Consider the following 21,210-nt stretch of genomic DNA (forward strand, 5'->3'; position numbering starts at 1 on the left):
TTACCAACTTTTTTTGCAAATTCCAAAGTTTAATTTATGCTAACCCTTATTAGCTAATGCTAATATGTTCATTATTATCATTATTAACTTATTCTGTTGTATTTTGTTGTTTCTTGCTGCGATGCTTATGCCCATATAACAATTTAAATAGGGAAAATCTCATGGAGGCTTGCAGGACCGCTTGTACTGCGAATAACGGGCTCAAGCCATTTTTTCCCAATTACACACATCCTCGCTTACTAACTTATGAAATAAAATTGAGGTTTTGATTGAACTGTTCTACTAAGCCATCTGTTTGTGGATGATAGACTCTGGTGTGGATGGATTTAATTCCCAATAACCCATACAGTTCGCAAAGTGTGCATGACATAAATGTAGTGCCTTGGTCAGTCAGGATTTCTTTGGGAATCCGAACTCAGGAGATAACATGGAAGAGTGCCTCCACAATACTATGTGCTGAAATATTGCAGAGAGGCACCCCTTCTGGATATTGTATTGCAGAGTCCATCAGGACAAAAGTAAAGTGATATCCCCGTGCTGACCTATTTAATGGCCCGGCGAGATCCATGCCAATTCTCTTAAAGGGGGTCTCCATTAGAGGGAGAGGGTGCAAAGGCTCTTTTGGGGTGGCTGCCAAATTTACTAGTTGGCATTTGTGGTACGCCACACACCACTAATGGACATCCCCGCAAATCCCTGGTCAACAGAACAAGGCCATTATTCAGGCTAGTGTTTTATCCTGACCTAAATGTCTGGCCATTGGATTAAAGTGAGCTACTTGGAATATGAGTTCCCTACAGCTCTTTGGGATTAACAACTGGGTTATCTATTCACCAGTTTGAGTGTCCTGCATCACTTGGTACAGCCTATCTTTTAACTGTGAAGTACAGGAAGGAGGGTGTCACATTTGGCTGGAGGGGTTGACCATCGATTACTCTCACTTGGTCAAACACATGATGCAGAGTTTTGTCTCACGCCTGTTCTAATGGGAAATCCTCAAGGGAATCCCTAAGAGAGGGCAGGGGGTGAGCTGCTCCTCACTCCTCGTATCACCCTGATGTGGTGCTGACATGGACAGCTCTTAGACAGCCTCCCCAGTCAATGCCATACCGGGATCCCCCTATGACGTATTCCTGCAGGACCTGCCTACTACTACATGCTTCATTAAACCTTGGCCAGTCAGTTCCCAGAATCAGTGGGTGGGTGAGACATGGGTTAACCGCTGGAGATGCCCGGGTTCCCTGCAGTACCAGCATACTGGCCCAGGCTTCACCTCTGCACCAGTGATATGGAGGTCACTCACCTGGGAGGGAGAAGACACAGAAGAGGAAGAGGGGAGGGGGACACCACAAGTGCAGCAAGCTGGCTGGGGCTGGCCCCCACCTCTGAAGTGGGGGAATGGGGCAGGGACAGGTAAGGGTGAGAGAGGAAGAAGGAGAAGGAGAGAGAAAAAGAGAATAATTTTATTTATTAATTATTATTATTATTAATTATTATTATTATTATTATTATTATTATTATTATTATTATTTTCACCTTGTATAGTGCCTTTATCATACCCAAGGTCATTTTACAATTATAAGGAAAGGGGGGAAGGAAAGAAAGAAAGTCCACCAAATAAAGGTCAGGATGTCATTCCAATGGTGTAGCAGCCACAGTCCCATCAAAAGGTGCATGAAAACAAGTCCCACACTGCCGCGACGCCACTGGGCAACACCACAAAGAACAGCGTGCCATGGATACATAAAGCAAGCACAGGAGCACCGCCATGCAGAATGCTGTTGTGTCCCAAACTGCCTGCACAGCCGCCATGATGCCACTGAGTAACATTGCTCAGAACACCGCACCAAGCACAAAAGCACTGCCACACAGAGCGCTGGACAACCCCGATGTTAAAATGAGCAACAAGCTCACTGCAGTCCATAGAGAGGAGCACAGGCATCACCCATGGCAAACCAAGGCCTGGAGGGACCTGATGCCCAAAACTGGGTCTGGAGCTACACCACAACCAGCTGACAAAACACTCAAACAAAAACAAAAAACAAACATCAAACTACACAAAAAAGAAAACCAAAAGGGAAAATAAGGGAAAATAAAAAGCTCTGGTGAGAAGCGGTAGCCAGAATGCGCACGGTGTACTCTCAATCTGAAACGGAAACAAAATATTGAATGTTTCAAGAAGAGGCAGAATATCCCCCTGCTGCCGTTACTGCTGTCAAATGGTGCTCTGCCAGCTCGAGGGCTTGATCCAGCAATGCTGGGCGGTGGCGCTGGACCCACTCTGCTGTTCCTTCCAGAAGGTGTGTGATGAACTGTTCCAGTGTCACCATGTCGATGATCCCCTTGGCGTTGTGGTTATTGGCCCAATTTCCTCCAGTGTCACTGTGCAGAAACACTGGCGGTGTTGTTCTGGGGAGCAGCTGACACGCTGCAGGATGGCTCGCTTCAAGTCAGTGTTGGCGGGGAGCTGTTGCACAGTGAGCTGTGCCTCTCCCGTCAGCAGCAGTAATAGACGGGCCGTGTGTTGCTCGACTGGCCACCCCCACGCTTCGGCCGCTTGCTTGAAGAGTGTGATTAACACCTCTGGATTGTCATGCAGCCCAATTTTTCTTTGTGTGATGTGGGGTGGGTCTGCTGTGGTGGCAGTTGAGGACTCCGCCACCGCAAGCAGGTGCCAGAATGCCTGGCAATCTTCCTGCTGGGCCAGCAGCAAAGCTTCAAACTGTTGTTCCTGCTCCTTCTGGAGGGCAGTGAACGCTTGGTGCTTGCTCTGTTGGGCGGCAGCGGAGGCATCAATTAGGTCTTTAAGTGGAGAGGACTCCATGGAGTGATTCCCTTCAGTATCCTGGGTTTCGGTGCCACTGTGGTATGTTCCTGATGTGGGTGGAATACTGAAGCATGGCATGCAGGGACTGATGTTAACACTTTTTATTTTGGAATATCGTGCTTGCTTTTCAGCTTTATGGCTCTCATTCATTTGCTCGTGTGTGTGTGTGTGTGTGTGTGTGTGTGTGTACGTAAGCGCACACACACGTACACGTGCTCTGGTCAGGTGAGATCCCCGGTCTTCGCTCTCTCCCTCCTTTTCTATCCTCTGTCATCACTAAAAACCACACACACACCACGTTAAATGACAACAGGTGTACTGACTTTGCCACTCACCAGATTCAAGAATTCAGCAGTGCTGTGGTTTAATAATATTTCGTATTAACGTGAACCATTGTCATTACATCGGTTTCTGAGGAGGATGTTGATTTAGGCATCGTTTTGTCTGGATTTTTCTTCCTGAAAAGCAATCTGTCCTGTTATTATGGCCAAATTTAAAAGAGCCACTTGTGCTCAAATGCCACAAGAATCAAATTGCCTGCTATTTAATTGAAACTAAACAGAACAATAAAAATAGGAATATCCTGTTCTTGCTTCATTTATCTCATCTCATCTCATTATCTCTAGCCGCTTTATCCTTCTACAGGGTCACAGGCAAGCTGGAGCCTATCCCAGCTGACTACGGGCGAAAGGCGGGGTACACCCTGGACAAGTCGCCAGGTCATCACAGGGCTGACACATAGACACAGACAACCATTCACACCTACGGTCAATTTAGAGTCACCAGTCAACCTAACCTGCATGTCTTTGGACTGTGGGGGAAACCGGAGCACCCGGAGGAAACCCACGCGGACACGGGGAGAACATGCAAACTCCACACAGAAAGGCCCTCGCCGGCCCCGGGGCTCGAACCCAGGACCTTCTTGCTGTGAGGCGACAGCGCTAACCACTACACCACCGTGCCGCCCCTGCTTCATTTATTTTCTCTATAATTTTGTTCAAAAAATTCTCATCTTTATTTGAGCAGTTTAACAAGCCTACTATGTTTGTTAATGTTATTTATATAGCTACTGGTCAGATCTTGTGTTGTTGGACAAATCTGCTATCTATTTTTCTTATAGAGGTCCCAAATCTGTTATTGCATTATTGACGTGTAACTTTTACATGCGATGTAATCCAAATTAAGCCCTGATTCCCTTTGTGCCCCGAGTTGTTTTTAACCTCTTTGGTCTGTTTGTCATTAGCATGGTTGGGGAGAGGTATGCTTTTTAAAACAATAAGCAGAAAAGTGCTTTTAAATTATTTACATTTTATGTTATTTGTATAGCGCTTTAAAAGTAGACATTGTCACAAAGCAGCTTTACAGACAAATATAGCTTTTGATCATATGAATGAATAAATTTGTTCCTCATGAAGAATGAAAAGAATCCCTAATCCATTAAAGACTCCTCCCTCCATCTTCTATGAGGTACCAACTATAAAGAGATAAACCATGCTCTTTCTTAATGATTGATTGTGTCACAGTGGAAAAAAAAAAATCACCTTTAAAGTGGTAGGCATGTTGTGTAAATCAAATGGTGCTAACCACCCAAAAATCCATTTTAAGTCCAGCTTGTAATGCGACAAAACAGGACAAACACCAAGGGGGATGAATACTTTTGCAAGATCAGTATACGTATAATTATCATTATGCAAACTGTGCCTGGAACTGTCAGTTAAATACTCTGTGTGTGTGTGTGTGTGTGTGTGTGTGAGAGAGAGAGAGAGAGAGAGAGAGAGAGAGAGAGAGAAATGGTTTAAACCCATGTGAGGGTAAATGGTCAACCGCTGAGCTGTTAAAAAGCTTGGAGTAAAAGAGGAATTACAAGTTCAGTAATGAAGATATTATTAAATTCAATCCTTATTGAATTAGAACTCGTAATCTGTGGAGGGAATTAATTTGGCAAATACCGTAAAATACCAAATAATAGCCCGGGCTATTATTTGTCTCAATCACGTAAGAGACCCGGCGCGTATTAGAGACTAGGCGGCTATTTGGAACAGGCGATTAATTCCTTCTTCACAAATACCTTCCCCAAAATCTACCTCAAAACGGGGAAAAAAATCATTCTCAGATAGGCCTACTTTTAACCAGTATAACTTACAGTTTGTTTAGAGTTAGATTACAGATAGCACGGTGCCGACTTCGGGGAATTTTGAAGACGCAGAATGCATCTTCGCATGGCACAGTCGGGGTGGATAAAGGATAAATCACACACCTTTTCCTGTTAATGACTAGTTAAGTGCATGCTTTACAAAATAATCAAGAAACCACACCATTGTCTGTGCGCAGCACTGTGATTTAATTACTCTGCAAAGTTATGGTCACTTGCTATCACCCTCACCCATGCAGCCTCCACCCTTTGCGCTTCGCGATGTCTGTCAATCTGAAATTGCATGGAGGGCGCGACGTTGAAGCAACATAATTAGGGTGCGAAGTGTCAAACCAAAGGGTTTTTTCTTATGCTGAAAAATAAGTGACCTGCAGTGGCTACATACTGTCATCTTGCATTCTCACGTTTCTCTCCAAGACGTCTCCCTATTTGGCCGATATGAGCCTATTCCCCGAGTGAGTTGGTACGGTGGCTCGACCCCGTAGAAAACTTAAAGTTCGGATGAAAGTTAGTTGAATAGGTTACTGACTTGTAGGCCTACATGTTGCCTGCCTGACGCGTGCTTCTGCCCAACTTGCACGACAGATTACTTGTTGAAAAGGCCCCTTGGATTAGATTGGCCGCGAGCAGACTGAAATGCATGTTAGAACGCTCTCACCTTTTTTGTAAAGCGTCTTCCAGATCCGAATGGGTAAGGGCAAGTGAAATGGTATAAGGTCTTTAATAAAACTCAGTGTGTGCTTTGACGCATGCATTCGGCAATTTAGGTCGTTTAACAGAAGCAGCAGTCCAACCTTGGAAACCCGCAGTCCTCAATGTCACCACACACGCTGGCTTTCGTTGGGTATACCCAAAGGGGTATTCCTCATTCGATGACGTAAGTGATATCCCACACACCCATGTCAAACGTAATTGGCTAAGACATCTGTCAAAAGTTACGGAGTTGCATTCCTCAAGAAATATTACGGTAGACCAAGATTATAACATTGAAATGGCATGTTTATTATCACGTAAGTTACGTGTAAGTTACGTGTCATTCTGAGATGCGCAGATAGACAGTAAAGGGAATTCCGAATTCCCTTTACTGTCTATCTGCGCATCTCAGAATGACACAGGACAATGGGCGAACTAGATTTTTTTTTTTTTTTTCCCCAGCCACGGCGCGCCGGAAATCCGGCGCGGCGCGCCGGAACGCTATCACCCCTGCGTAACAAAATGTTGTAAACAGTATTATAGAAATAATTTCATTTTGCATTCATTCATTCATTCATTCATTCATTCATTCATTCATATTGTTTCGGTAGAAAACTATGCAATGCAAAATCGTTTAAACACCAGAAAAGTGCTGGGCCTCAAGATTCTAGATAGAACGTTCGGACGCTTTTTTTTTTTTTTTTAGACCCCGGCGAGTATTCGGAACCGGCCTTTATTTGTCACAACACACGCGTACACCCGGCCGTTAAAGGGAACTCGGCGGTTAATTGGAACTCGGCTATTATTTGGTATTTTACGGTATGTCATTTGATTACTAATTGTCTGTTTTGCGCAGAAAAGAGAGCATTTCACCCCAGTCCATTTGCATGTATTGCTTGTACACCATTCAGAACATTGGCATATACAAATTTCTGTTTAATGTGTTAAAATGCTTTGTTAGATGAGAGGAAAACTGGTAAATGTCTTTCCCAAGGTCGTAAAATGTTCTCATATTATTTAAAACAAATGCCATAAAGAATAAAAAGAAATGCAACGTAGCAAAACCACACACCTGGCAACACTGTTTATAAAGCTCCAAGTAGAACACTGTCTCTGATTTATTTTAAAAGCTGTCCCATAAAACTGTCCTCCACTAATTAATCAAAGTTCACTGCATTGAGCAACAGGAACAGATAAGTTGCACTTATTATTTCTCCACACAAACTTCTAAAGTAACATAAATAAAAGGGCATCGCCTACTATGAGATTAGGTCACGGCCACTTTATTAGGAACATCCACCTGCTGTTTGATACAGGCCTCTAATCAGTCAATCCCTTGACAGCAGCACAGTGCATAAAATCTCATCTCATCTCATCTCATTATCTCTAGCCGCTTTATCCTTCTACAGGGTTGCAGGCAAGCTGGAGCCTATCCCAGCTGACTATGGGCGAAAGGCGGGGTACACCCTGGACAAGTCACCAGGTCATCACAGGGCTGACACATAGACACAGACAACCATTCACACTCACATTCACACCTACGGTCAATTTAGAGTCACCAGTTAACCTAACCTGCATGTCTTTGGACTGTGGGGGAAACCGGAGCACCCGGAGGAAACCCACGCGGACACGGGGAGAACATGCAAACTCCGCACAGAAAGGCCCTCGCCGGCCACGGGGCTCGAACCCGGACCTTCTTGCTGTGAGGCGACAGCGCTAACCACTACACCACCGTGCCGCCCCGTGCATAAAATCATGCAGATACAAATCAAGAGCTTCAGTTAATGTTCACTTTAAACATCAGAATGGGGAAAAATTGTGATCTCTGTGACTTTCACTGTGGCATGGTGTTAGTGCCAGATAGACTGGTATTTCAGAAACTGCTGATCTCCTGGTGTTTCATACACAAGAGTCTCTAGAATTTACACAAAATGGTGCGAAAAACAAAAGAAACATTGAGTGAGTGACAGTTCTGTGAGTGGAAACAAACGCCTTGTTCATAAGAGAGGTCAGAGGAAAATGGCCAGATTGGTTTGAGCTGTCAGGAAGGATATAATGACTCATATAATCACTCTTTACAACAGTGGTGAGCAAAAAAGCATCTCAGCATGCAACACCACAAGATCACATTGGATTCCACTCCTGCAGCCAAGAACAGGGATCTTAGAATCACAAGCAAGTTCCTATTAAAGTGGCCAGTGAGAGTAATGCCACATAAATTAAAAAAAATGTGTATATATAAACAAACTAACAGTGTTGTGTGAAAATGTTTAAAAAATTAAAAATTAAATATGGTAAAAGTGAAGCAAATCTATTAGCTCGTTTTTGGTATATTTGAAGAATTGACTGGTGTAGTGTTTTGCTGCTAAATTATTTTCATACACAAAGTCAAAATCAAATTTCATTAACGCTAATGCTCCCATTTCTTAAAGCTAGGAAAACTAACACTAACAAAAATTCATGAGCACTATAAGCAACTCTATACAGCAAACTACAGAAAAGATCCACACTGGTTAATTAAAAATTCTGATCAGAATAGAAAATAAACTTCATATACAACAGAGACAACATACAGAAATACAAAAATCAGATCACAGTTGAGTAAATTTTCTGACAAAGAAAGCACAAATCGGCTCTAAATAAATATAAAAAAAATCACCATCTGTTGAGCTGACCAGGATATTACCTACAGGTGTACCCAGAGGAAGAGTACCTCGATTGACTGTGAGTGGCCACCCATATGCCATGAACATACCAAAGTCTCACACCAAGCTCCATCTCTCTTCCTATATTCCTAGAACAAGTAGGATGTGGAATTCTCTATTAGCATCTATATTTCCCACTGCTCCAAATATGGATGCATTTAAGACAGCTACTAATGCATACTTTTGTGGATTTAATAAAATAATGGTGTTGTCAAATTAATTAGTCATTATTGCTTTTGTGCTGTAATAATAATGCGCCTTGAGCCATGGGACGTGTTCATCTAGTTTGATGGTGCCATCAGGCCCTTGAGTCACATACGTTTAAAAAAAAAATATATATATATATATATATATATATATATATATATATATATATCAGTGGCGGCTGCTGGTTTTTAAAACAGGGGAAGCCCATTTTACGCATTCATCGTAAAACTTTGTGCCCCATTAGCACAGTGAACTAGACAACCCTACCTAGTGGCAGAAAGTATTTTTGCTTGTACATTTCATGTTATAGTCTGGCTTGCCAGGCTAGTGCCTCATATCCTTAATCAAAAATATCAAACATCCAAAAATCACTGGCTTTTCAACGAAGAGCCTTGAACATCAGTTCAGAGCCGTCTCATAGAGTGCAACGGATACCCGGCTGCCAGTCAGTGTTGCCAGATACTGCTGACGTTTTCCATCCCAAAATGTATTCAAAACCCGCCAATGGCTGCCAGTCCATAGAGCCCATTGAAATAAGAAAGGTTACAGCCTGGCAGCTAAGGTGATTCTCGTAGCGAACTGCAAGTTCGTCAGACATCACTCAAATAAGTTACAGGATAGTTATGAACATAAATACAATCTTGGGCATATATTATGTTATGCGAGTTATTGTTTTAATGAGAATTCAACGTCGTAGACGCCACAGTTTGGGGAGAGAATTTTAGGGGAAGCTCGGCTTCCCTTGTTGTCTCTGAGAAATCGCCCCTGATATATATATATATATATATATATATATATATATATATATATATATATATATATATATATATAAATGTACAGTGGTGCTTGAAAGTTTGTGAACCCTTTAGAATTTTCTATATTTCTGCATAAATATGACCTAAAACGTCAGATTTTCACACAAGTCCTAAAAGTAGATAAAGAGAACCCAATTAAACAAAAAATATTATACTTGGCCATTTATTTATTGAGGAATATGATCCAATATTACATATCTGTGAGTGCCAAAAGTATATGAACCTCTAGGATTAGCAGTTAATTTGAAGGTGAAATTAGAGTCAGCTGTTTTCAATCAGTGGGATGACAATCACACACACACACACATCGTGTGTGCCTTCATAGATAGATAGATACATACATAGTTTATTTTATTTTACTTATTTTTTGTTTGTACAACCCCAATTCCAAAAAAGTTGGGACAAAGTACAAATTGTAAATAAAAACGGAATGCAATGATGTGGAAGTTTCAAAATTCCATAGTTTATTCAGAATAGAACGTAGATGACATATCAAATGTTTAAACTGAGAAAATGTATCATTTAAAGAGAAAAATTAGGTGATTTTAAATTTCATGACAACAACACATCTCAAAAAAGTTGGGACAAGGCCATGTTTTCCACTGTGAGACATCCCCTTTTCTCTTTACAACAGTCTGTAAACATCTGGGGACTGAGGAGACAAGTTGCTCAAGTTTAGGGATAGGAATGTTAACCCATTCTTGTCTAATGTAGGATTCTAGTTGCTCAACTGTCTTAGGTCTTTTTTGTCGTATCTTCCGTTTTATGATGCGCCAAATGTTTTCTATGGGTGAAAGATCTGGACTGCAGGCTGGCCAGTTCAGTACCCGGACCCTTCTTCTATGCAGCCATGATGCTGTAATTGATGCAGTATGTGGTTTGGCATTGTCATGTTGGAAAATGCAAGGTCTTCCCTGAAAGAGACGTCGTCTGGATGGGAGCATATGTTGCTCTAGAACCTGGATATACCTTTCAGCATTGATGGTGTCTTTCCAGATGTGTAAGCTGCCCATGCCACATGCACTAATGCAACCCCATACCATCAGAGATGCAGGCTTCTGAACTGAGCGCTGATAACAACTTGGGTCGTCCTTCTCCTCTTTAGTCCGAATGACACGACGTCCCTGATTTCCATAAAGAACTTCACATTTTGATTCGTCTGACCACAGAACAGTTTTCCACTTTGCCACAGTCCATTTTAAATGAGCCTTGGCCCAGAGACGACGTCTGCGCTTCTGGATCATGTTTAGATACGGTTTCTTCTTTGAACTATAGAGTTTTAGCTGGCAACGGCGGATGGCACGGTGAATTGTGTTCACAGATAATGTTCTCTGGAAATATTCCTGAGCCCATTTTGTGATTTCCAATACAGAAGCATGCCTGTATGTGATGCAGTGCCGTCTAAGGGCCCGAAGATCACGGGCACCAAGTATGGTTTTCCAGCCTTGACGCTTACGCACAGAGATTCTTCCAGATTCTCTGAATCTTTTGATGATATTATGCACTGTAGATGATGATATGTTCAAACTCTTTGCAATTTTACACTGTCGAACTCCTTTCTGATATTGCTCTACTATTTGTCGGCGCAGAATTAGGGGGATTGGTGATCCTCTTCCCATCTTTACTTCTGAGAGCCGCTGCCACTCCAAGATGCTCTTTTTATACCCAGTCATGTTAATGACCTATTGCCAATTGACCTAATGAGTTGCAATTTGGTCCTCCAGCTGTTCCTTTTTTGTACCTTTAACTTTTCCAGCCTCTTATTGCCCCTGTCCCAACTTTTTTGAGATGTGTTGCTGTCATGAAATTTCAAATGAGTCAATATTTGGCATGAAATTTCAAAATGTCTCACTTTCGACATTTGATATGTTGTCTATGTTCTATTGTGAATACAATATCAGTTTTTGAGATTTGTAAATTATTGCATTCCGTTTTTATTTACAATTTGTACTTTGTCCCAACTTTTTTGGAATCGGGGTTGTAGTACTTGTTACAAGCAGCAGGCTTATACCAGCATAACAATATTTTGGCTAAATAAGACCTAACAGGAGTGCATTGGCAGAATTGTAGAAAATTGCCAAATGACCAGTAACTGTCCAAAGATATGCCATTATTATTATTATTATCTCATCTCATCTCATTATCTCTAGCCGCTTTATCCTTCTACAGGGTCGCAGGCAAGCTGGAGCCTATCCCAGCTGACTACGGGCGAAAGGCGGGGTACACCCTGGACAAGTCGCCAGGTCATCACAGGGCTGACACATAGACACAGACAACCATTCACACTCACATTCACACCTACGGTCAATTTAGAGTCACCAGTTAACCTAACCTGCATGTCTTTGGACTGTGGGGGAAACCGGAGCACCCGGAGGAAACCCACGCGGACACGGGGAGAACATGCAAACTCCACACAGAAAGGCCCTTGCCGGCCCCGGGGCTCGAACCCAGGACCTTCTTGCTGTGAGGCGACAGCGCTAACCACTACACCACCGTGCCGCCCATTATTATTATTATTATTATTAGTAGTAGTAGTAGTAGTAGTAGGCCTATTATTATTATTATTATTGCTTAGGCCTAAGCTATTATTAAACAAGGGAAACTAACAGAAGTGCTTTGGCTTTGAGATTATTGCCAAATTACATAAATATACTGATATGTAGACCCAATAATTTGACTTATTATTATTATTATTATTATTATTAATAATAACCTATTACCATTTGCGTAAGAACCATTAAACCAAGATTTTTTTTTTTTACTTTTGTGTTTTAGATTTATTTTTTTTTAAACTACACCTTTGAACTTGAAGCACTGCCAAACAGTGCCTCAATAACATACACACACTTTTATTAAAAGGTCTACCAGAAACATGGGACTTCAAACCGAGAAACCTAAAGACCCACTGTAGCCCTAATACTGATTGATTACACAGTCCTACTATGAAGAAGGGAGAACTGAACGTAGGCTACGTGCTGACTTTTAACCTCAAATGACAGGCCCAGTCACCCACAGAGATTTGGTAAAAGAAAAGTCAGCATTCTAATGCAAAGGATGTGCCTGCTTTCTCGCTACTAACAGGTTGAAACAAGGAAGACAGGGTGACAAGGCCACTCGGAGCATGTTTTCTGAGTTGAGCCTGTTTCGGTATTTTGTCTTTGTTGCTGTCAAATGTGAAAATGCGGTCTCGCAGAGGTATGTTGAATGGAAAGGCATCAGTGTTTTCACTGCCATCTCACTCAACTGGGGATCTTCATCGCAGCATGACAGCCAGAATTCAGACAGAGAAAGTTGACCAAATCTTGACTGCAGACCAGCATCGCACGAAAGCTCCAGAAGTTTATCCTGCACCACAGGTGGCAGCGCGCTCGTTTCTGGGTTGGTGAACGGATCTCTTACCCATTGCTTTTCCGTGAGATGGGATTTTGAGGGGAATTATGAATCAAAATGACAGAGTCTTTCAGTAAGGTGTTGCGCGATCACTGCCAGCACCTGCCCCAAATCCACACCTTCATCAGCCAGAGACGACAGACAGCCGAACATGTCAAACACACCTCTATTAAGTCTGTTGGTCCAGACTTAGAGCTTCTTTTTGAAAGCCATGATTTTATCATGCTTGGCCTTGGATCGACAGGTTTAGCATATTGAAGTGGTCCAGGATGTCAGAAAGATAAGCTACCTTTATAAGCCAAGACTGATCTCACAGGTGATCGGCAAGTTTGGACTGTTTATTTGTCAAGAATGCCTCAACTCGTACACTCTGTTCACCACTTTACCCCGTGACAGCCAACGAACCTCAGAGTGCAAGAGCAGATGAACATGATCTGCACCCATCTCATCACACAGAGCTGTAAATAGACGGGAATTTGTCGGATTGGCCTTAATGAAGTTCACTTTTGACCACTTGATTTAAAACTTCATGAAGCTCTGTGGACAGGCGTTTAGAGCCAAGTACCTCTCGATCAATAACACAGTGCATTGCCTGCACTGATGGTGAAACGGCTTTTACCTGAGCAGCAACTCCGTTGGGCCTGCCGGTCATAGCCGCTGCCCCATCTGTGCAGACACCGATGCAACACCCTCATATCAACCCATGCCCAGAGATGTACCCATCAAGCATACAGAATATTTCTCCAGTGGTTGTGGTCCCTGGAAGCACCTTACAAAACAAAAAGTCCTCATGAAACCGGCCCTGATGAGCATATCTGATGTAGACCAGAAGCATAGCCAAGTTAGAGAGATCCGTGGTCTCATCCAATTGAATGGCAAACCAATCAGATAACTTCGCCCTTTCTAAAATTTGCATTTCGATGTCTGCCGCCATATCATCAATTCGACAACAGACCGGATCATTTGAGAGAGGAATCTCTTTTACTTTGGCTGCAGCAGCTGACCCCAACACCTCACTACAAGCAGTAACAATCGAAGGCATAATTAGCTTCTCTCCAATTGTGAAGGGTGCCTGACATTTGGAAATGTGGTGTGAAATCATGTACAGTATGATGCCTTTGTTAGCTTTTCATTCTCGGTCAAATTACTTTTCAACACTTTAGTTTGGGTGGCCAATTCATCACGTTTTCTTCTGAAAAAATCCTCTGATTTATCCTTGAGATGCGAATATTTAGTTTCCAAATGCTGGCGTAATTTGGATGGCTTCATAGCTTCGTTGCTTAGCATGGTTTGGCAGATAACACAGATTTGTTTCAGGGAGACAACTATCACTTGAAATAAAGCCAAATTGTATGTATGAAGGGTTGTATTTGCGAGTGAATGGGCAATATTTTTTTGCCTCTGGCTCATGTTGTGTATCTGCACTGTTAGATGGGCGCTTTCCAAAGAAAGAGTCAAGAGTAGCTTGCTTTGAACATGCCATGATATTGCTCTCATAAAGCATGTGTGCGCAAATGACTGGACTTGGGACAGAATGAATGAATAAGTGCAAGTATGCAACCTTGCGCGGGCGGGAATGCTTAACATTCTAGAATAGGGGGGTGGGACTTACGCTACGTGGCACACAGTGACGAAAGCACTGAGAGCAGAGCCAGCCAATTGCTCTTCTACTTAATCTGATTGACAGTGACCAGTAGTTTGAAATTATAATACTGACTACTAATGCAGGGCTGCACGGTGGTGTAGTGGTTAGCGCTGTCGCCTCACAGCAAGAAGGTCCGGGTTCGAGCCCCGTGGCCGGCGAGGGCCTTTCTGTGTGGAGTTTGCATGTTCTCCCCGTGTCCGCGTGGGTTTCCTCCGGGTGCTCCGGTTTCCCCCACAGTCCAAAGACATACAGGTTAGGTTAACTGGTGACTCTAAATTGACCGTAGGTGTGAATGTGAGTGTGAATGGTTGTCTGTGTCTATGTGTCAGCCCTGTGATGACCTGGCGACTTGTCCAGGGTGTACCCCACCTTTCGCCCGTAGTCAGCTGGGATAGGCTCCAGCTCGCCTGCGACCCTGTAGAACAGGATAAAGTGGCTAGAGATAATGAGATGAGACTACTAGTGCAGAGGCAGGCTTGCGGACCGCCGGTAATCTTCTCACGGACCGGTACCGGTCCACGGCCCATAGATTGAGAAACACCAATATTGGATCATTTTCCTCAATAAATAAATGACCAAGTATAATATTTTTGTCTCATTTGTTGAACTGGGTTCTCTTTATCTACTTCTAGGACTCGTGAAAATCTGATGATGTTTTAGGTCATATTTATGCAGAAATGTAGAAAATTCTAAAGGGTTCACAAACTTTCAAGCACTATTGTGTGTATATGATATATATCACTTTTATTTATATATATATATATATATATATATATATATATATATATATATATATATATATATATATATATATAAATAATCGGTGATTATATTCCATTCTAATCTGAACTGTCATCCACAATTCATGTTCAGAAATTAGGAAAAAAAAATCAATATTGTCATTTTGGCCTGAGGTTTGCAGCCGTCCTCTTACTGTGTCTGTGCCAAAGAAGTGATGAACTAATTCACCTCCATGCTGAGTCTATAACTGAGGCCATTAGTGCTTCTCTTAATTCTGACTCTTTTCCCCAAAATTTGAATCTGCCTTCAATCACTCAACTTTGCAAAATTGTAGGCATTTAACCTAATTAGAGATATTTCTATCCTCCCTCTTCTTGTCAATCTACTTGAGCATTCAGCAGCTGTGCGCTTCAAAGAACACACAGTGTTCAGAAAGATATTGAGGAGATTCAGTAAGCCTTCAGAACAAACCGTACGAGAGTGACAAACTGCTTCATTGCATATGATTTGTGTGTTCTGAACATACTTGTCCTGCTGGACCTGATAGCTGCTTTAGATCTAATATAGTATATTGTGACATACCCCTGCACTGACACAGGTTGGCCTTACCCATGCTGTCTTTTTCTGGTTATGACTGTCTCCTACAGACAGCATTTTGTTTTAATTGCTAAGTTTTGGAGCGCTGTCACCTCACAGTAAGAAGGTCCTGGGTTCGAGCCCCGTGGCCGGCGAGGGCTTTTCTGTGTGGAGTTTGCATGTTCTCCCCGTGTCCGCGTGGGTTTCCTCCGGGTGCTCCGGTTTCCCCCACAGTCCAAAGACATGCAGGTTAGGTTAACTGGTGACTCTAAATTGAGCGTAGGTGTGAATGTGAGTGTGAATGGTTGTCTGTGTCTGTGTGTCAGCCCTGTGATGACCTGGCGACTTGTCCAGGGTGTACCCCGCCTTTCACCCGTAGTCAGCTGGGATAGGCTCCAGCTTGCCTGCGACCCTGTAGAAGGATAAAGCGGCTAGAGATAATGAGATGAGATGAGAGGTTTTGGTTGGATCAGTTTCTCTCTCATGGTGTTCCCATGGGCTCAGTTCTTGGTCTACTGTTCTTTTATATACTGTATATACATGCAAATGCACCTTTGGCAAGAACATCAGAAGTTTTCATTAGCATGCTGACGAACAGATTTACATAATATCCCAAATCAGGAAAAAATTGGGACAGTATGTGTAATTAAAACTAAAACTGAAAACAATGATTTGTAAATGATCTTTGACCTGTATTACACTCAAAACAATACAACAGCACATTTATTTGATGCTTTATCTCATGGTTTTTTTGTTGCTGTTGTTCAAAATAAACACGTTTCAATGTTGATTTTTGCAATACACTTCAAAAAAAGTTGTAACAGTAAAACATTTACCACTTTGTAATGTTTCATTCCTTCTCACAACACTTAAAAGACGTTTATGGACTGAAGACACCTAGTGATGAAGTGTTTCAGGTGTTTTGTCCCATTCTTCTTGTAAACAGGTCTTAAGGTGTGCAACAGTATGGGGTCGTTATCATATTTTTCATTTCTAAATTCTCCACACATTCTCTGTTGGGGACAGAGGGGACACACCCTCTTCTTCCACAGCCACACCTTGGTAATGTGTGCAGAATGTGGTTCTGCATTGTCTTGTTGAAATCTCCCTGGAAAAGACGTCATCTTGAAAGCAGCACATGTTGCCCCAAAATCTCAGTGTACTTTTCTGCATTAATGCTCCATCACGGAAGTGTAAGTTACCTTTCCCAAGGGCACTGACACAACCCCATACCATGACACGTCTTGGCTTTTGGACTTGTTGCTGGTAACAGTCTGGATGGTCCTATTCATCTTCAGAGCACATGGCATCCATTTCTTCCAAAAAAGACCTGGAATTCTCATTTGTCTGACCACAATACACGTTTTCACTGTGTGATGGTCTATCTCCGATGCCTCCAAGCCCAGGGAAGTTGGTGGTGTTTCTGGACACAGTTAACATAAGGCTTCCTTTTTGCATAGTCAAGTTTTAACTGACATTTGCGGATGTAACTGTGTATTGTAGTTTGACAAAGGTTTGCCAAAGTAATCCTGAGCCCATGTGGTTCGATCAGCTATAGATGAATGACGGTTCTTGATGCAGTGCTGTCTGAGGGATCAGAGATCACGGGGGTTCAGATTAGGCACCTTTACACACCGAAATTCCTCCAGATTCCTTGAATCATTTAATGATAATATGCACCATAGAGGGTGAAATATCCAAATCCCTTCCTCTCTTTCATTGAGGAACATTTGTTTTAAACATTTCAGAAATTTTCTCACGGATTTGTTGATAAACTGGAGATCCTCGGCCCATCTTTACTCCTCAAAGACCAGGCCTTTCCTGGATATTGATTTATGTAGCAAATCATGATTACAGTCACCTGTTTACATCACTTGTTTCAAATCGCATCATTATTTAATTGTTTTACCTCATTACTAGTCCTAAATTGCCCCTGTCCCAACTTTTTTTGGAATGTGTTGCAGGTCTGAAATGCAGGAATGGATATCAAGTTGACCAACAGAACATGACATATCTTGGGTTCATTCTGTTTGCAATGAAATGCAAATCAACGTATATTTAGAAATCACTGATTTTTATTTGTATTTTCGATACCATCCCATCTTTTCCTGATTTGGGGTTGTACACACTACATCCTCACACGGATGTCCTCCTCCTCTGGTTGACAGTCTAAGGACTTGGATGGCTGCAAACTTCCTAAAACTCATCAGTGTTAGGACTAGGACTGTTTTGGCCTCTAGAGGCCGCTGTTATTTCCTTTTCATGTCGTGTTCATTTTGGCCTCTAGAGGCCGCCACTGTTCCTGTGTTTTGAGTTTGTGTTAATTGCCTAATTATCTTCACCTGTGTCCTTAATTAGTTTGTCTATTTATACCCCTGAGTTCAGTCCTCTTGTCACGGAGTCTTTGTGCTGTTATGTTTAGCTCCAGTTTCCTTTGTACTGTGTTTTTTGATCTTCTTAGCTTTTGTATTTTTGCACTTTGCTTTTCTTTTGGATTATACTCTTTGGTTTTTTTTTGGCTTTTGTTTTGCCCTGTATATAGTGTATATAGTTTAAATAAACCTTTTGATTCTTTTTCTACTTCCGCCTCACGCCTCTGCATTTGAGTCATCCCCCTGGTGGCCTAGTGGGGGTTTGCTGGATTATCACACCAACGAACCAGGTTCGAATCCCAGCAAAACCCTAACAGAAAGACTCCGTCATGACCGACTCAGCAGAGGCTGCTTCAACTGTCTACCCGGCCAACCTTCAGGGAATTATGGCAGCTTTGACACGCTTCGGAGCGACCATGGACGCTCATGGACGTACGCTCACCAGCCAACGTGAGGCCCTCGCTCGCCACGAGGAACTGCTTCAGCAAATTGGGAAAACCCTGGCACAGCTGACATCTCTGCCTGCATCTCCTGCCCCTGATCCAGTTCCTGCTCCTGATCCAGCTCCCACTCCTGCTCCAGTGCCTCCTGCAATGCTGCCTTCTTCACCTCGCGAACCCAGCCTTCCTGCACCACAGAGGTATGACGGCAAGCACAGTGAGTGCCGAGAGTTCCTTACCCAGTGTCAACTCACCTTTGAGCTTCAGCCTACCACCTACACTACGGATCGCCGCAAGATTGCCTTTGTGATCACCTTATTAGCTGGTAAGGCGCGAGCCTGGGCTACTGCTATCTGGCAAAGACAGGGACCTGAGTGCTTTGATTTCCAGCTGTTTTCTGAAGAGATGCTTCGGGTCTTCGATCAGGCAGACATCAGTACCGACGCAGCCCGAAAGCTCATGTCCATCCGGCAAGGAGGAAGCGTCGCAGATTACGCCATCTCGTTCCGAACACTCGCAGCAGTAAGTGGATGGAACGAGACTGCCCTGGTGTCAGCCTTCCACCATGGTCTGTCTGACCCCATCAAGGACGGTCTGGCCTCTATTGGATGCCCAAGTGACCTCGAAACCCTCATCTCACATGCTATTCGTCTGGACAACAGAATGAGAGAACGCCACCAAGCCTTGAGCCCCCCCAGCCTCCCTACCTCTACCTGGAGACCGTCTACCTCCTTCAGTGACTGTCCAGAACCCATGCAAGTGGGTCGTACTCGCCTCTCCGCATCTGAGAGGGAGCGCAGAAGGAGGGACAAGTGCTGCATCTACTGTGGCAAGCCTGGTCACTTCCGAGCATCATGTCCCGAACTCTTGGGAAAAGGACCGCCCCGTCCAGCCGAGGGAGGGTTGTGACGGGGCCTACCCTCTCTCCCGGACTCCCTGGCCAAGGAATCTACATCCCGGTCTCCATCTCCTGGGGTGAGTCTGTCCACTCTTGTCAAGCTTTGATAGACTCAGGGGCGGCTGGGAACTTTATGGATATTCACTTCGCCCAAAGCATCAATATTCCGACTGCACCTCTTGAAGTCCCACTGTCTGTGTCTGCCCTCGATGGCCAAGCGTTAGGTGATGGAAGAGTCACCCAAGTTACTTCTCCAGTTTTCCTCCAGTCTCAAGGTCACAAGGAAGAAATATCCCTGCACCTGATTCCTTCACCTGAGTTCCCAGTTATTCTAGGCCTTCCTTGGCTTACTCGCCACAACCCTCGCATAGACTGGGTAACAAGCCAGGTTGTGGAATGGGGCCCTGCATGCCATGCCTCTTGTCTGCTCTCTAGCTCTCCTGTGTCTCCTGCCGAGCCCCCTGATCTCACCGAGTTATCTCAAGTTCCCACAGAGTACTGGGATCTCAAGGAGGTATTCAGCAAGAGCAGGGCCGCCGTTCTTCCTCCGCACCGGGCCTACGACTGTGCCATCGACTTGCTCCCTGGGACTACCCCTCCTCGTGGCAGACTGTTTTCTCTCTCTCAGCCAGAACGCAAGGCCATGGAGGAATACCTCAAAGATGCCCTGGTCTCTGGGTTTATTCGACCCTCCACTTCACCTGCTGGAGCCGGCTTCTTCTTTGTCGGCAAGAAGGATGGGGGGCTCCGACCATGTATTGATTACAGGGGCCTGAATAAGATCACTGTGCGCAACCGATATCCCCTTCCGCTGATGTCCACAGCTTTCGACCTGCTCCAAGGCGCCACCGTCTTCACCAAGTTGGACCTACGGAACGCATACCACCTCATCCGTATCCGACAGGGAGACGAGTGGAAGACTGCCTTTAACACCCCGTCTGGGCACTACGAATACCAGGTGATGCCCTTCGGACTCACCAACGCACCAGCTGTTTTTCAGGCCCTAATCAACGACGTCTTAAGGGACATGATTAACCTATACGTTTTTGTCTACCTCGACGACATCCTTATCTTTTCCAAGACCGTGCAGGAGCACCGCCACCATGTCCGCCAGGTTCTCCAGAGGCTGCTACAGAACAATCTGTTCGCCAAGGCCCAGAAATGCGAATTTCATGTTCCCGAGGTCTCCTTTCTGGGATTTATTGTACGGACAGGCCAACTCCAAATGGACCCTGCCAAGACCCTGGCCGTCCGGGATTGGCCTACTCCCAAGTCCGTTAAGGAGGTTCAGCGGTTCTTAGGATTCGCTAACTTCTACCGCAAGTTCATCAGGAACTTCAGTTCTGTGGCAGCACCCATGTCAGACCTCACCAAAGGGACAGGTGGATCTTATGGCTGGTCTCCTCAGGCAGAAAAGGCGTTCAAAGACCTCAAGGACCGCTTCTGCACGGCACCCATTCTGGTTCTCCCGGACACCTCCCAACCATTCATCGTGGAGGTGGACGCCTCGGACAGTGGTGTCGGCGCGGTGCTCTCTCAACGTTCGGAAGGAAAGCTGCACCCCTGCGCTTACTTCTCCCACCGCCTGAGTCCTGCTGAGTCCCGGTACGATGTGGGGGATCGAGAACTGCTAGCGGTCAAACTGGCCCTTGAGGAGTGGAGGCACTGGCTGGAGGGAGCACAACATCCATTCCTGGTTTGGACTGACCACAAGAACCTGGAGTACCTCCAGCAAGCCAAGAGACTGAA

The 21,210-nt window shown here is 44.0% G+C and overlaps 1 protein-coding gene across 1 annotated transcript in view; it reads left to right on the top strand.

Annotated features, from left to right (window-relative positions):
- chrna11 (cholinergic receptor, nicotinic, alpha 11) overlaps nucleotides 1–21,210 on the top strand; it is a 101,190-nt gene that overhangs the window by 36,558 nt on the left and 43,422 nt on the right. The gene's annotated exons all lie outside the window — the stretch shown is intronic.

The sequence above is a fragment of the Neoarius graeffei genome, chromosome 22, assembly GCF_027579695.1.
Source record: "Neoarius graeffei isolate fNeoGra1 chromosome 22, fNeoGra1.pri, whole genome shotgun sequence".
Taxonomy (NCBI): domain Eukaryota; kingdom Metazoa; phylum Chordata; class Actinopteri; order Siluriformes; family Ariidae; genus Neoarius; species Neoarius graeffei.